This window comes from Oculina patagonica, chromosome 12 (assembly GCF_052425735.1).
Source record: "Oculina patagonica isolate OP01 chromosome 12, crgOcupat, whole genome shotgun sequence".
Lineage (NCBI taxonomy): Eukaryota > Metazoa > Cnidaria > Anthozoa > Scleractinia > Oculinidae > Oculina > Oculina patagonica.
The window spans coordinates 19,908,583-19,924,934 of record NC_135769.1 but is presented as its reverse complement, the minus strand read 5'-3'; positions in this window follow the sequence as shown (position 1 = coordinate 19,924,934).

Genomic DNA, 16,352 nt, shown 5'->3' with positions numbered 1-16,352 from the left:
TTACCTGCACGGGTAAGCAACAATTTTTTTTCGTTATCAATGCTGTCCGTATTGGTCAAGATGTTACAATACTTTAAATGTGCTTTGACATCACGGTCACAGTCTTTTAAATTTACATATTGAACAACTTCTGGATTGTGTGGGCTTGGGCCACAAGCCCCACCAACAAGAGAGGCAAAACTGCAAAGGGACATTATAGTTTTGAATTTTAGCCGAGAAAGTTCTTGCTTTCGTGTTAAATGTCCTGTCGCTGTGTACGTGTTCGGTCTCTCAAAGGAAAGTTTAATTTAATTTTTTGATCTGACGGAATGAATGGATTTTGCACGATCAAAGACTTTTTTTTATAGTTATTGTAAAACAAGATAGGAAACTTTTGGAATTTTATTCCATACATGACAACTGAACGGAAGAACGGCGATATATGTACATGACAGTTTTAATATTTGTGTACATTTATGTACACTAAAAAGTAAACTTCCAAGTTAATTAATAATTCCTTACTACATGCATGCGTTCTATTTTTGACTTAAGTAACGCGAGTTATATTTATATCATTCCCAATTTCAGGTAAGTGAATGAAATGATCTAACTGTTTACTTCTTAAATTTTGAAGTGCCAGAATCTAAACAAACTAATAATCTTTCCTCCGATCTTTGACAAAAAATTTCAGAACATGCACGTGACACAGGTCACGCAATGAGGAACTCAGTCGATAATTTTTACTCTTTTCTTCTTTCTGAACCTCTATATAACCTAAGTATAGGCATAAGACGAAAAAAAAAATAAAAGCGAGTTTAAACTTGCTTTATTTTGTGCAAATCATTTCTTCCAAATGGAAATAAAGCGAAGCAGATCTCTTAGCGGGGGACGTCTTTCAAAATAAGAATATGCAAATTACGCACGAATACGTCGTGAACTTTCGTTTCTTATCGGTGTGAACCTCGAGTACCCAGATTTTTTATTTGATATTATAATAGTAGAGACATCGAGCGTTTGCACAGTGTTTAGTTTAACTCGCTATCGGACATATCAAGGTGCTTTTTCGGCCTCTAAAGTTTCTCAATTTTTGCCGTTTCCCGAAGTGCTTGATAGAGCAATATTTTAAAAGGCGATGAAAATCTTAAGATAGCTAAAAAAAATTAAAAGTGCCTGTTTCTTGAAAGAAGAAAGATAAAGCTATTATTCTACGTTTATTTCGATTCAAAGCATTGAAAATTGCTCTTATAGGAATATCGAGAACTTTGCCATTTTTACGCATATTTTTTGCATATTTAATGAGCTAAAAACCGTTATTTTCGTTTTTTCTTAATTTCTCGAAAACCAAAAATTCCCAGAAGATGAGAATAATATTTTCGAACATAGTTCCCAAAAGGTGTTCTTCGGGCAAAGTTTCAAGATTTTCGATTTTCCCAGCCTGTCCAACGATTCTCCATATTCTCCGTCGGACCCTCTTAAACACACGCTGTGTCCCTTACAACAGACCTAATTAGCCTGACACGGCCCTTTTTACCGAATGGTAATGAGGTTATGTTATGGGCCGCATTTTCTCACTCGAACACTCACTCACTCGATTCTGATATCAAACCGCAATTAATTTAGCATTAAAACGAGAAACGTGCTGACAGAAAGGTCCTTTAAACGCATTCAGCACATGTCAATCAAATCTCAACCTCGTTCCAGGGTCTCTCTCTTTCAGGGAACTAAATTGAATTTCACAAAACAAATCGAAAGAGGATCACTTCCACTTATCCTCTGGTGATAAAAGAGAAAAGAATTCGCTCAACGAAGCCTCAGAGCATAGGCTATCAATTACCCATTCACGTAAAAAAACATTCAAAGACGCGTTTTAGTAAACACAACATTCATGCACGTTTTTTTTCCGCGTCACATCATCTTCGTGTCACGTCATCCGTTCTTCATCTTTTTGAGTCGTGCAGAAACGCGCATCTTTCTCTCAAATTTTAATGGCTGCTTAAAATAACGCTATACGTGCTGGCAGAAAAGTAAACATATTCACAAAACAAATTTACTTAATGCTAAAAAGGATCAAAGGTTACACTTAAATATTTTTTGTGATAAAATAGAATTCGCGCTACGAAGCCTGAGAGCACGAACCATCAATGACGCAATTCCCATGGAAATTCACAGGGAAATAAAGTGAGATTGTGTTACATTATTAAACGCTTATTTGAAGAAAAAAACTATCAATGACCCATTCACGCAAGAAAACATTCGAAGGCAAATTAAGTGAGATTGTGACATTACTGATAGCACCAATGAACTACAAATAGTTACGCTTAAAAACTGTTAAAATTATTACGCTCGCCTTGTGACGTGTTTTAGTCAACACAACATCCACGGCACGTTTTTGTTTCGCGTCACGTCACCTCGTGTCACGTCATCCGTTTTTCATCTTTTTGACTCGAGCAGATACACGAAGTGATCGGGCGTATCTTTTCTCTCAATTTTTTTTCGCTGCTCAAAAATAACGCTATACGTGCTGACAGAAAAGTAAACATATTCACAAAACAAATTTACTTAATGCTTTAAAGGATCAAAGGTAATACACTAACCGGTAAATATTTTGGTTGTGAAAACTGAATAGCGCTACGACCCCTGAAAGCACGAGCCATCAATGTCGCAACTCACGTGGAAAAATAAAGCAAAGTGAGATTGCTTTACTTTATTGGACACTTATTTAGAAAAAATGCGGAGGTCGGCACTTCATCCATCGAATTACCATGAGGTTGCTCGAAGAGCCTTTGATTGTTGTTGCTATTAAATGGAAGCTTTTAGCCAAAAGCCATGTTCTTCTCCCCCACGACAAAAATCCACCTGTTTTACTTTGCTTGAGAGAATTAGGGAAACAAAACGTGTCTAGCTTGTAGCCGTCTTTATAAGTGATTTGTTGTTTCAAAAAGACGCGCAGTTGCATATCGCCCACAGATACCTAGGGAAGCCGGTCGTTTTAGAGAGTCTTCCCTCGCACTATTAAGACTACATGAACTCCGAGCAGCGCCTATTCTGGATAAGTAAGAAAAAAAGAGAGGCGAGAGTTCGGTTAGGTAAGGAAAAAGTTATGAAAAAAAGGTCTAGAAGTAGCCCTTAAAAATTATTCGAAACTATCTCAAGTTTCGACAGAACTAAACTTGTGGTTTTTACAAACGGCGGTATAGCTTACATCATCCGAGCTGTACCGCAATGACTGCTGATAAACTCGTTAAGCATATGCCAATCGAAATTTACCTTGTCACAAAGATTCCGTCTTTGTGTTCCGTGGTAATGTGAAATTAATAAAAATAAGATAAACTATGATAGATAGCTTAGTGTTATGCGAACAATTTGAGGAAGCGCTTTTCGGAATAAAAATCACTTATATCTAAAAGTGCAGATTCTACTAAGTCCTGGTGCTAAGTAAAAAGAGGTTGCTTTTTGGAAGAATGGCTCAAAATCAGCCACACAATTTTAAAATTGTTTAAGGGCGAACTATTTTAAGAAGGACAGTACTCAAGTACTTGCGCATAATTCGTTGGAAGTTTAAATGAAGGATGCACAAGCTTTTCACGTGCGGTGTGGTAAGTTTTGTGATTTGAATTGCAAATTGCCCTTCATTATGCACGTCATAACTATCACCTTCAACACGCGGAGAGTAGAAGACGAAAAGAAAAATGCCACGGCGAAAAATATTATGTTATGTATTTTTGCTGAGTTACGTTCTGCAAAAACCGTTTTTAGCGCGATGTAATCATTTCTAAATCTGCCCGTTTGCAAAACATGGAACCTTTGGCTTTGAGCGACCGTTGCAGACGCGTGGAAAACCTTCTTCAAGGTCAAGTTGAAGACTGGAAATTTGTCAAGGTAATTTGTTACATTTTCTTCACCTTTCGTGTGGTTATTGTTGTAGTTTGATCTAGTTTTATTTTAACTTACGAGGTATTCGTATATATTTGAACCAAATTATTTTCAGTGCGATTTCCAGTCGCTCTCAAGTTGCGCGCTTCCCGACCCGAGAGGGACGAAGCGTATCACTTGTGCTTCATAAACGATTGAAATAAACAGTTCTGAGTTGTTTGGGCTTTCTAATAGCCGTGAGTTAGCAAGCGTAGGTTGGTTTATCGGACACTTTGTTGAGAAAGAAAACAAAATGAAACATGAAGCAGTTCGTCTCATTCGAAGGTCCAAGTGCATGACTACTGAAGTGCCCAGCAAAAAATATACATTTCTCGTTATATGTGATTTCTCGTTATATCTCGCAAGTTTTACGTAATTACATCCCGTAACAAGCCAAATATGTCCACCAGTTAAATGCTTACATCCTTCTCTAGGTTAACAAAGCTTGCTGACTCAGATACAGCCCTAGACCGGCTGAGCCGAATTCGAACATCACTGCACGGGGATCTACGAGTTGAGGTCAGTACATTTTCTTCAGGTTGCTCGTCGTTTTCAGTTTATTGAGGGGCTGAGTGGGGTTTAGTTTTAAGTGTTATTTGCCCAATTTTTTAATGTTTACTGTTTCCGAAGAAAATACTGTTAAGTGTTTGGATGGTTTTTCATGAAAAACCCATAGTCTTTGAGCATTGTAAATTCTTATCTGCTATTCGAAAAGCAGTAATAAAATCACTCATGAACTACTAAGAGAAAATTTTCGGAATTTTTTTCGGAACTGTCTTCGGTAGTCTTCGGAAACCTCCGGTAATCTCTGGATATCTTCGGTGGTCTTCGAAAATCTTCCAAAATATCGGAACACGTCGGAAATTGGCCGAAAACTTCTTGATATACTAAACAAAATAATATTGGTCTTTTCGAAGCCGTTTTTGTTTCTTTCGGGATGATACAGTGTGTTTATTGTTACAGTGAGTTTTTTAATGCTATTGTTAAAACGCCTATTTACTGTTTCATGTAACAGAGCCAAAAACATTATGCGTTTCGTATTATCGAGGTACCCCCATTCAGACCCTCTTAATTTGCTCACTATGTCAAGGGCGCTATTTATTTTCTCGTTCTCTCTTTGAGGTTTCCTGCAATCCAAAAATACCACTCATAATAAACATGCAATGAAAGATTCCGAGATAAAATGTTTAAAAAAATTGTTGAAACACCAAAGCAAGTGATGGTATAACAATAAAATCTCCGTTTTTTCTCTCCAAGAAAAACGAAAATTGGTTTGAGAAATCGGGGGTAAAACTGTAGTGTTCAATTGAGTGAAACAAATAAAGAGGACCCAATCTGATTTTAATAAGCCTCTTCATATTATTAGCCTTCTTTCGGAGAGCTTGTTTTGGGATTTTATGTTGTTTAAGTATGCTTAGTGACTGCAAGGCTTGTTTCGTGTTTCGTGTTTCAGAGAGATTTAACAAAAACTGAATCAAAACAATATTTCTTTTTTTTTTTCATCCATTTCTTCCATAATTGATTATGATGTAATGTATATGAAATGATTCATATATGAACTGCGGATGTATATGAGAGTGATAAATGATCGTCGCAGTGAATTTCCAATTTAAGCAATTGGAATAAAGGAACCTGAAAAAAAAAAAAAATTCAGGGCTTCAACGGGATTCGAACCCGTGACCTCCGCGATACCGGTGCGATGCTCTACCAACTGAGCTATTGAAGCCACACATTGGGAGCGAGGTCAATTGTGAGTTCATATTTTTCCCGTGAGAGGAGTGAAATGATGTAATGTATGTGAAATGATTCATATAGAGCAGTTTTCAATTGAGTGTCGTAAAACCAAAACCAAAGTAATTACTCTGGCCAATCACAAAGAACATAGACAATCCAGTGAACCAATCAAAACACGAAGCAAATACACGTAGCTGGTACGAAGCGCGGGAAAACGTGCGCGAGCGAGTCACGATTGGTTTTGGTTTTAGTTCTGATTGGCTGAGAAAGTGGCGCGAGATTTTTAAACCAATCACCGATCGTAGTAATGCAAAACCAAAGCAAACGCAATTAACTTTCAACACTCAAGTGAAAACCGCTCTATGAACTGCGGATGTGTCGCCTATTCCGTATAAAGGGACACTGTCACGAGCTTCACTTTAAAAATTCAAGAGCCTAACATGTAGCAGCTCTCGCAAAGTCTTACATGAATAGCTTGCTACCCTTCCAGAGAACAATAGAACAAACAACAGGAACAAGGCCCTTAGCCCTAAAGACTTTTAGTAAAAACTCAGCTGTGTTCTATTTTGATTTCTATTCGCCGATAGAAAACAGTTGCGTGCGAGAGTAGCTCTTTAAGCGGTAAATTTTCTTGATTTAATTTTTGTCTTCAAATTGCACAATATTGTAGGTTTTGGACTGTAATCCTTTAGAGTTTCTACTAAAACAGTTAGACTACTCGCCCTCGTTTTCTATGAGCGATAGTCAACTCGGCTGCGCCTCGTTGACTATTTGCTCATAGAAAACTCGGGCTCGTAGTCTAATTGTTAAATAGAAACCTACAAATTGTGGTCCAGTTTTGTTGAAAATTACTATGCCAGTATTCGAAAGTGATATTATTGTGATGCTATCAGGAACTTTAGATCTCAATTTGAAAAAGTTAGGCTGACATTTTCAAGTTGTATTCTTGTGGCTTGAAAGAACACCTTAAAACTAACTAATCAATGATAAATGGAGAAATCAGTAAATTTCAGTGTGCTGCGTGGCAGTTGTAACTAAAACTAACTAATAACGGTTGCCCTCTTCCCTCCACAACAATTTACTTTATATCTCAATCTTGATGTTCTAGGTGCATTTCATGTACGAGCGAGAGTACTTCGCCAATCTCAGTACTTTTTACTGAAAAGTTGGAAAATCCCTGTGGCAGTGTCCCTATAAGTATTGGAATACTGAATCTTGTGCTTAACTTTGTGTCATTTTACCTCCATACCAGGAAACATGATGTTACCTGCCGGTGCGACATCTGTCAGCGATCGCTGTTAAGGGTCCAGCTTCCGCCTGCGGGGTAAGGTGGGGAATCAGGAGACGTATAAGTCAACGGACCACCTTACCAACCTTTCAGCCTACTTCAAAGCCTTCGTTAATTCCCCTCTTCGCTGGTGTTCATTTTGTCACGGTTACCTCACGATTCTCCACGATTTGGACAAGAAGCTTGCTTAACTGTTAACAAAGATGGCATCACTGAATTGTGAGGATGTATCAGGTTAGTGACTTATTTATTTATTTATTTATTTCTATTTATATTTACTGGTAAAAGTAAACACAAATTTAAATAAGGGTTTTCATACCCCTTCATATAAAAAACAATGACTTTTTACAGGATCGAAAGGCGTGTCTAGCTTAAAACATCAAAAATGAAATGATCCCCTCTTTCGGATCTTCTGTTCGCCCATATGAAAACGAATATAATCTATACAACAACCACAGTAATGTAGTTAGAAAGCACTCTTTTATAGCAGATGAGAAAAACACCCTTCTCACTTCCTTGTCAGGTTGTTCATTGTGATTTCCCACTAGGCCGGGAATGTGAAAAGTAAATCTGAACAATAGTTATTTACATTTCTTTACAGAATGTAAGACCGGATGTTTTTGTAAACTTTTACAAGGATAGCATCAGCTGGATGGTGGCAACATCAGGTCAGTGATTTATTGATGTCATCACGCAAAAATACTCTTAAAACTCCCCCTCTTTTATTAAGCCCCCTCCCCTGTCTATTAAGCCCCCCCCCCTCTCGATGGCAAATCACTATTTATAAACAAGGAAACAAAGCAACTTTTCGCTTTTAAAGGTTTTAGTAGAGCTTTCACGGTAAACACAAATGTTTCGTGCTTCATCCAAAAATCGGTGACTTTTCCAAACATTTATTTAATGACATTTATAGCAACTTCATGACAAGATTTGACTCTCCCAAACAGTAACCAAAAAATGCTTTGACTCTTTCTTCGCAAAAATGAAAAATTGTTAATTTATTTTTTGAGTACTCTGAATGGCCTAGTGATACAAAAAAGTCTAAACAACAATTCCCGTTTCTCTGTAGATTATCAAAGGACAGAGTGGAAAACGAGAATTTTGCGAAGCCGGCTACAAAGACTGTCTCGTACCCAGACGCCTCTCCATAGCAGCGAAAATGCGAGGCGCCTGAGGAGGAGGCTACTACAAAGATGTGCTATCTGGATATCCTGACATCATTTTCAAGTGACAAATAAAATAACGGTTCAACAGTGTTATATATGCGGTTAGAGGTGTGATGTTTCATTAACATATTTGTTTTAAACAAATAGTTTCGCGCGGATAAAATCCGATTGCGTGTTCAGGCTAGGTTTTTTCTTTCTAATAAACAACATTTCGTAAATCAAGCAGTCCAGTTTTCCGCTGCATTTCTTTAGGACGGAAAAATTACTGGTAAGGTCGCCGATGTTATTAAGGCCGTGATCGTTCTTTAAATGCTTCCCGATTGCGGAGAACCTATGTTCATCAATACGTTGGTGTAAGTGCCGGCTGGTATAGCCGACATAATCTGCATCGCACAGATCACATTGGTAATTGTACACAACGCATTGTTGATTTATTAAAGGTGGTTTTGGTTCACGCATCTTGAGATCTTCACCGATTTTGCGTGACTGAATGTGATCGCCTGAAGCTGATGTTTACGAACCTCAAGTACCCTGCAAGCCTAATTAACTCAACCATTTCTCACTTTGTCACCTCAGTCATGACCAAAGATCCTCTCGTGCCAGCTGAAGTACCTAACAACAAAGATATCATTCACCGAGTGGTATTACCTTTTAAAGATCAAACGTCGGCCGACGGAGTCAAAAAACAACTATCTGACCTGGGCAAGAAAATCGATCACACTCTTCAACCAGTATTCAAGAGTCGCAAAATCGGTGAAGATCTCAAGATGCGTGAACCAAAACCACCTTTAATAAATCAACAATGCGTTGTGTACAATTACCAATGTGATCTGTGCGATGCAGATTATGTCGGCTATACCAGCCGGCACTTACACCAACGTATTGATGAACATAGGTTCTCCGCAATCGGGAAGCATTTAAAGAACGATCACGGCCTTAATAACATCGGCGACCTTACCAGTAATTTTTCCGTCCTAAAGAAATGCAGCGGAAAACTGGACTGCTTGATTTACGAAATGTTGTTTATTAGAAAGAAAAAACCTAGCCTGAACACGCAATCGGATTCTATCCGCGCGAAACTATTTGTTTAAAACAAATATGTTAATGAAACATCACACCTCTAACCGCATATATAACACTGTTGAACCGTTATTTTATTTGTCACTTGAAAATGATGTCAGGATGACATCGAAACGTTGTGTCTTACTGCCGCTTATTTTTATTGTCAAATTATTATTCAAATGTAAAAATGGTGATTTAATGATATTCACAAAACTCGTGAAACAAATTATATAATATTCAGAATTTAGTAGTCAGAAGTTAACAAAACATGGAAATTAGCAGCTTTAAGTGCATAATTGCCTTGTACTTATTTCACGGGTTTTGTAAAATCAATCTGTAAAGATGCAATAACTGAATTAGCTCAGTATTAAACTGGAAACAGGAAAGCTATGTTATTGCCGTTTTAGCATCAGCACAACTAATTTTTGTTTACATTTGTCCACCAACGTCACGCAACAACCGTAATCTTACAAATTAATTTCAACGTTGTATGATTTTGCCTTAGTTTACTAAACTTTTGTTTCATTTCTTTTAGAATGCGTGATTTTATTCTCCTACATTCGCAAGACAAGACAAACCTCAGCCACGGAAACACAAGTCAAGGCAAGCCAAGCCAAGCAAGCCAAGCATTTAAGTTATATCTCAAAGGTAGAAGATTAATTTCTTTAAATCCGAATTCGCTAGGGCAGTTTCGTTTCAAATTTGTGAAACCAGACCTTCCAAGAATTATTTGAAGACGAAATTCAAAGATAAGTCATTCCAGTTAGCTTAAGTTTCCCATCTGATTGATTTATTTAGCACATTTTCGTTGTTAAAAAACAAGTATTGCAAAATGAAGTTGAAGACAAAATTTAAGTTCACGTTGATTATTTTACGTTCGCAAAAACTTTTCAGGCTTGGTTTCAGTTGTAAACATTTATTCCTTTCGTGTTTATACTGTTAATTGTTTTATAAACAATTTTCATTTTCCCGCCAAAAGACATGCGCCGTATTTTTAAAATTTCCATAAGTTATATTCATGGGTAACCTCTGTTCAAAACTTTTCAATTTTCCCGCCAAAAAACTTAGAAAAAAATACGGGCGCCTAAAATACGCATGCGCCTTTTTTTTGAAATTGTAAAATTAACAGTAAATTACAAAGGCCAATAAAAGAAATCTTCAAACACTTGTGTTATTTACTTTTATTTGTCCTTTTTATTTTTTCTCAATTAATAATAATAATAATAATAAAAACCACAACTTGTTGTTATCGTTTACATGTAATTGTATTTTTATTGTTCTTGTATACTTTGCAAATATTAATTAAATAATTGAAAATCACTTTATTTAATGAAAAGGTGTTACTAAAAAATGTTCCCTCTATATACTAAGTCTTTTGGCGGGAAAATTTGAAAAAATTTGCACAGCGTTTCCCTTGACAACAATTTTGCCAAAAAAATAGATAGGGTAACCGTCAAAGATTTTTCGTCGCGAAAAAGTTTGAACAGTCCCCTGTAAATGAACATTTTCCGCCAAAATAATAATAAACCATCTCTAACAGAAACTTGTAAAATTTTTAAACTTTGCCTTCTATTTCCGTGATTTTTTTGGGCCAAAATACTTCAAGTTCAGTGATAAAAAAGGAGTTTTGGTCGCGTTGATATTTTGGACTTGTTTTTGTTCGAGATGGTGTATTATGTTTGTTAAATCTATGAAAGATAACATGACAAGCCATAATTCTCGGGTGAAAAAATGTTTTCAAGTTTGATTTTATCGAAACATTCAAAAAGACTTCCGTGATATCAAATTTTGCTGTTAAATAGATCTTCCAAATCGTTTGTGTTAACTAAAAACAAAACAAAAATCTTCCAAATCGTTTTACAGCTTGTCATGTCCCCTTCACCATTTTGAAAAAGTTTCAAACATGGCGCCAACTACAATGTTTACATAGAAATCCAACGTCGATTTTTTTCCTTAAAATTAAATTTCTGAAATATTCACAGTAAATAAACCAAAGATAACTGGAGAGAGCGTTTACCAACCAAATTTGAGAAGTGTAGATGTACAGAAAAACGTGCAAGTTCGATTTTAGTTCTCCGTAATGTATTTGTGCATTTGCAACGCAGAGTTTAATTTGGTTTGAGTCTTGCAGACAATTGTAGGGAAAACTGCACGTTTTTCAATACATCTTCATTCCTTAAGTTTGATCAGTAAACTCTTTTTTCAGGTATCTTTGGGCCTACATACTATAAAAATTTCAAATCTCAAATTAATTTTCATCGTATTCCTATACAAACACTGTAATTTGCGCCATGTTTTAGACCGTCTACAAGTTTATTAAAAACAGCAGTGAAAAATCAATGTCTGGATCCTTTGCTCCGAACAAGTAATGCCAAATAAGTATAAAAATGCGTTTAAAAAAGATGTAGGCTACAAATCATATTTCGCGCATCAAAATTTTGCGTGCAAATGTGCAAACGAACAGCCAAACGTATTAAGGTGGAGCAGCACAAATTTTAAGATTATGCCCAACGGTAACTTGACTTAATTTTTGTGCCATCAATGTTCCATTTGAGATTTTTTTCGACACATACGTTTGATAAAGTTTGTTTTCAATTGGCATGTTGTTAATTCTCTGAGGTGACGAGTCCAATTCCTACGATAAAAAGTTTTGATAAGCAATAGAATATTTAATCTTCCGAGTCAAGCATTAAGCCTTTTCATTTCAATTGGATTTTTAATAGAAACCAAAAACATCACAATATCGAAGTCTATAAAATTTGGCAACTTGTTAACGAATGCTAACCAAAGTTTAGCCAAAGTAAACTGTTTTGGCATGCTAACTTTTTTGAATTTCGTTTCCGTTGCACATTAACAAATCAAATCAGTGTACATTGTGCGGTTATGTCTTTTGTTCAATTTCGTTGAGTGTATTTAAAACGGAGCCATTTATAAAACGAAACGGTTTGTTACCCAATCAGTAAAACTCTTTGGTATTTTTAAGCTAATCTTTCGCTGAATGAGGATTAAATTAAAAAATTTGAAAAGGCGTCAAATTACTTCTTGATCTTGCGCATTAAATTGTGACCAAGAAAAAAACCCCAGCAAAACTGAATAAAGTGGATATAATCTTAAAATTGTCAGATTGATATTGTCTTCATTTTTGTGCCATCAATCTTGTTGTAAATGTCTTGAGATTTTAGTAGCTCTATATAAAATTCAAACGCAGTTGCTTCGTTAAACAGTTTTAAACGATAAAATCTTTCCAGTCAAACAAAACCTTTTTATACAAAAAGATATTTATGCAGCCAAAAACGTAGACCTAACAACAACAGTCTTGTATATAAATTTGTCAACTTGATAACGAATAAGTGTTTCCTCCAAATCAACCTTGTTGGGTTTCGTTTTCGTTTTGCATTAACAATTCAAATCAGTGTATATTGTCCAGTGATGATTTGTTTAAATTTGTTGAGTTTCCTCTGCGACTGATTTATCAAAATCTCTTTGGCTTTGTAAGATAGGCTTTCATTAAAAGAAAACAAATCGAAAAATAGCGAACCATTTTGTTTTGCTCCACCTTAATATTTGGTCTTTGCAAATTTTTGTTATTTCGCCGATTGAGGATTGAAATCGGATTTCTTATCAACGTTTAAGGTCGCGGGGGATATATTCAGCATGAATAAATTCATGAAGCGAAATTTTGCTTGACCTGCATCTTTTAAAACGCTTATTCCTCTGCTGTTATGAATGTGATTAAGCTTAAATTTTACAGAGACATAAAGAAATGATAAAAGATTATGTATGTCATCTTTTATTTGGTAGATTGTACCTAACGGCGATGTTATAGCCACGATACTGCCAAATTGGGAAGAACATGATTTCGTGGCAGAGTTTGTAGAACGAGAAGGAGACAGCACACTGTGATCTTGTCAAAAACTAATCAGTCAATATCTCTAGAGTGTCATAACAGAAGCGGATTTTTTAATTTAAAGTTTTCCAGCAAGTTATGGCGGTTTAAATGCGCAAATTTTAATTGAATGCCTTCTTCCTCTTTCTAAAAGCGCTCTTTTAAAATTCCGCCTCTGTTATGACACACTACAGTATTCCAAGTTTACCTCTCTGCAGTGGCAGCTCATGAAGTTCTATATCCGCGCTGAATTCTCTGCCACAAAATTGTCGGAAAAGTCCAAACTTTGAGATTTCCGAAGGTGTCCCGATCAAAACACGGTTTCAAAATGGTAATTATGGTAATTATATTCCACGCTTTTATGGTGAGAACAATGCGTTTTCAAAGAGACAAACAATTCCAGACGCAAACACATCAAATCACGCGCGCGTGCTCATATTTTTTATGCAAATATCTCGTCGTAAAGTTCTCGATGTCAGTCGTTGAACTTCGTGCATACGCTTTAAATAAATGCATAATGATGAGCCTAAGGTGTCCCCCGCGACCTTAACCAGACATTGATTTGTATTTACTGCATTGCATATAACACAAGTACTCGAAGGAATCTCCCGTTTTTTTTTCTATACACAGTCGGAATGAACAAGTGCCATTTTTCGATAAATCTCCGTAAAATTAAAGTCCACAAAGAGTTCCAAATTTTTTATTATCCAATCAGAATAAGGAACGACAACACTCCGAAGTTGTCATGTCAAGCACGACGGTGTTACTGAGCAAAAAAAAGTTTTTTACCCGGCTAATTCTGATAAAAGGCTATCGGCCAAAACATGCACTTGTTATACCGACTGTATAATGTGAAATGCAAAGAAAATTTGGTTTTCTGAAAACACAAGATAAAAATATAATAAAAAGCCTTTCAATAGTTCTTGTTTGAATTTAGAAGGTAACGTTACTTTTGATTAAATGGAGACTCCTTCAAAAGTACCAGTATAAATTGGAACATTTTTAAGGTGGCTTCGCTTGTTATACATGTTAACTAAGCTTTGAATTTGAATGTTTAGCCAAGTAAATAATCTTATATAACACTGTGACTTTGTCTTCCATTATGGAAATCATTTTTTAGGTCAACACAGTGTAGCTCGAGTTAGTGTTGGATTTCTTCTAATTTCCTTTTACAACTATTGTCTCCTCTGCGAAATATATACTCCAGAAAATATAGTTCCACTAAACGTGCAGTGCCACCTTAAAAAAATCCCATGTTGTATAACTTAAAATAGAACCTTGAGTGCTCTTAATTATAAAAAGACTCCCAACCAACGAGAATGCTGCAAGAATGTTTCAGAAAATCTAGGCCAAAATTAAACAAAAGCAGGTTATTTTGTATTCCACGAGACTGACAAACTATTTTTGCTAATAATACAAGCTGATCGCGACTACTCTTCCCCCCCCCCTCCCAAGGTTCCATTTCAGAAGGGTAAATTAAGCGGTTCTTGACAAACTAATCCCGAGCAAAAACGGTGGCTTCTGTGAAGTCTCTTTCCGAATTTAGTATTCAAAAAAACTCGTGATAACAATTTTGGTTGTCAATTTTGGAAGCAAGCTAAGTTTGAAGAGGTTTTGTTTACCGTCAATTCTCACAAGACCGCAGAAATGTAGATGGAATATTTAAATGTATAGAAATCAAAATTACTACTCTTTAACATTCAACCACCATTTTTACTGGAAAAATTACAAATTAAACTCTTATCTCTGGGCCGTGTTGCCTGTGAACCAATGAATTCCTCCATCTTCTCTCTTCTTCTCTTTCATCTTCCAAGTCTTTCAAACTCTACAAATTAATAAAGATGAACATCAAAATTATGCTTGAAATGCGCAACAAATCTAGGAATAGCTTTAAGACTTTGGAAATAAATGACGAAAATGTGAACAGGTAAAAATAATTTCGGCTTTCTTCTTCCAAAGACGTGTTGAACAACGGTGAAACAATTAGTAGCTAAGGTTCGGCAATAGCGACTGAAACACGTGGCCCGCAACGATTTAAACTCTAGAGCAAGAAAAAACATTTAAAGTCGTTTTATACTTCTTTTATTAAGTTAGCTGTTCTAGAAGTCAAAGTCTATGGAGGCGAACAAACTAAACCAACACGAAGAACAAACAAGCGCCGTGCACGAGTCAGCCTAAATTTTGTACTTCGCGTAAAATTTTACCGCACATATACTTTTATAACATTTGCGCAAAAATTTCTACTCACCGTCGATTGGACGAGTGTAAAATGCTACTTTGTCCTGAAAGTCTTCAATATTCCTAGCATTTCTTCTCTGCTTGAAGTAAGGAATCGGTCTTCAGAAGGAAGGGCTATGTCCACGTCCTCACACATCGACGAACAGTAGGGTTGGACGCGAGTTCTACAAACTGTAATGAATATTGATTACAAGCTACAACCAATCAAAACAACAAACGTCACAACCTTGGCATATAATCCCGAAACTATTTGTATTAATATGCATACTTTTCTTCAAGCTTATGTGTAACGTCTTTTGAATTTTCAATGAGACTGTGGAAAACGCCCTTTGGTAAAGATGCGTACAAAAAAGAAGTAAGAGTGCGTGCAAGAAATAAGCCGGAAAAGGCGGCATTAGTCCACTTATTTTGAAAAAATCAAATTAAAACTGCTTCAATATGGGAGATTCGGTAGAGGAAAACGCGAAATTTAAAAAAGCGTCCCAGGACCCCAATCAAGAATGTACGGCATTTACAAACAACAAAAACCGAATTAATCTCGGCAACACCACTTCATTGCAGTACTTCGGTACTTTCGCGATGACATTATTATATCAAGATAGCCGGGTAAAGTAGATAACCCTGAAAAATCACGGTGAGTGATTGTGGGGACTGTCCGAGCCCTTAAAACTCACTACCCCATACTTCTCATTAGCCCCCACTGGTACAATTCGCGCCTGCACTTTGCACTTTACCTGCCCTGGAACAATTGTCGAGGCAAATACGATAAAATTGCGAAAACTATGAAATGTAGACCCCTCCTGAAGCTTTGGACACAAGCAACGTTTCATAACCGATCAAAATAATAAGAGAAATACATGGTCGCACGGAAAACGAAAGGGAACGCAAAGGGAATGCACGCGGAACACATGAGGGGAACGCGGGGTAAAACGCGAGGAGGGGGGTGGCACGAGGAAACGCAAAGTATAACGATCGAGCAGACACATGGGGGCAATCCACGGCGACTCCATCATCGGAGGCCCAGGGGCAGTTAGTGGGGCGAAACAAAGGAATAAACCGGGCAGAAATCGTAGCGACGAAAGTTTTC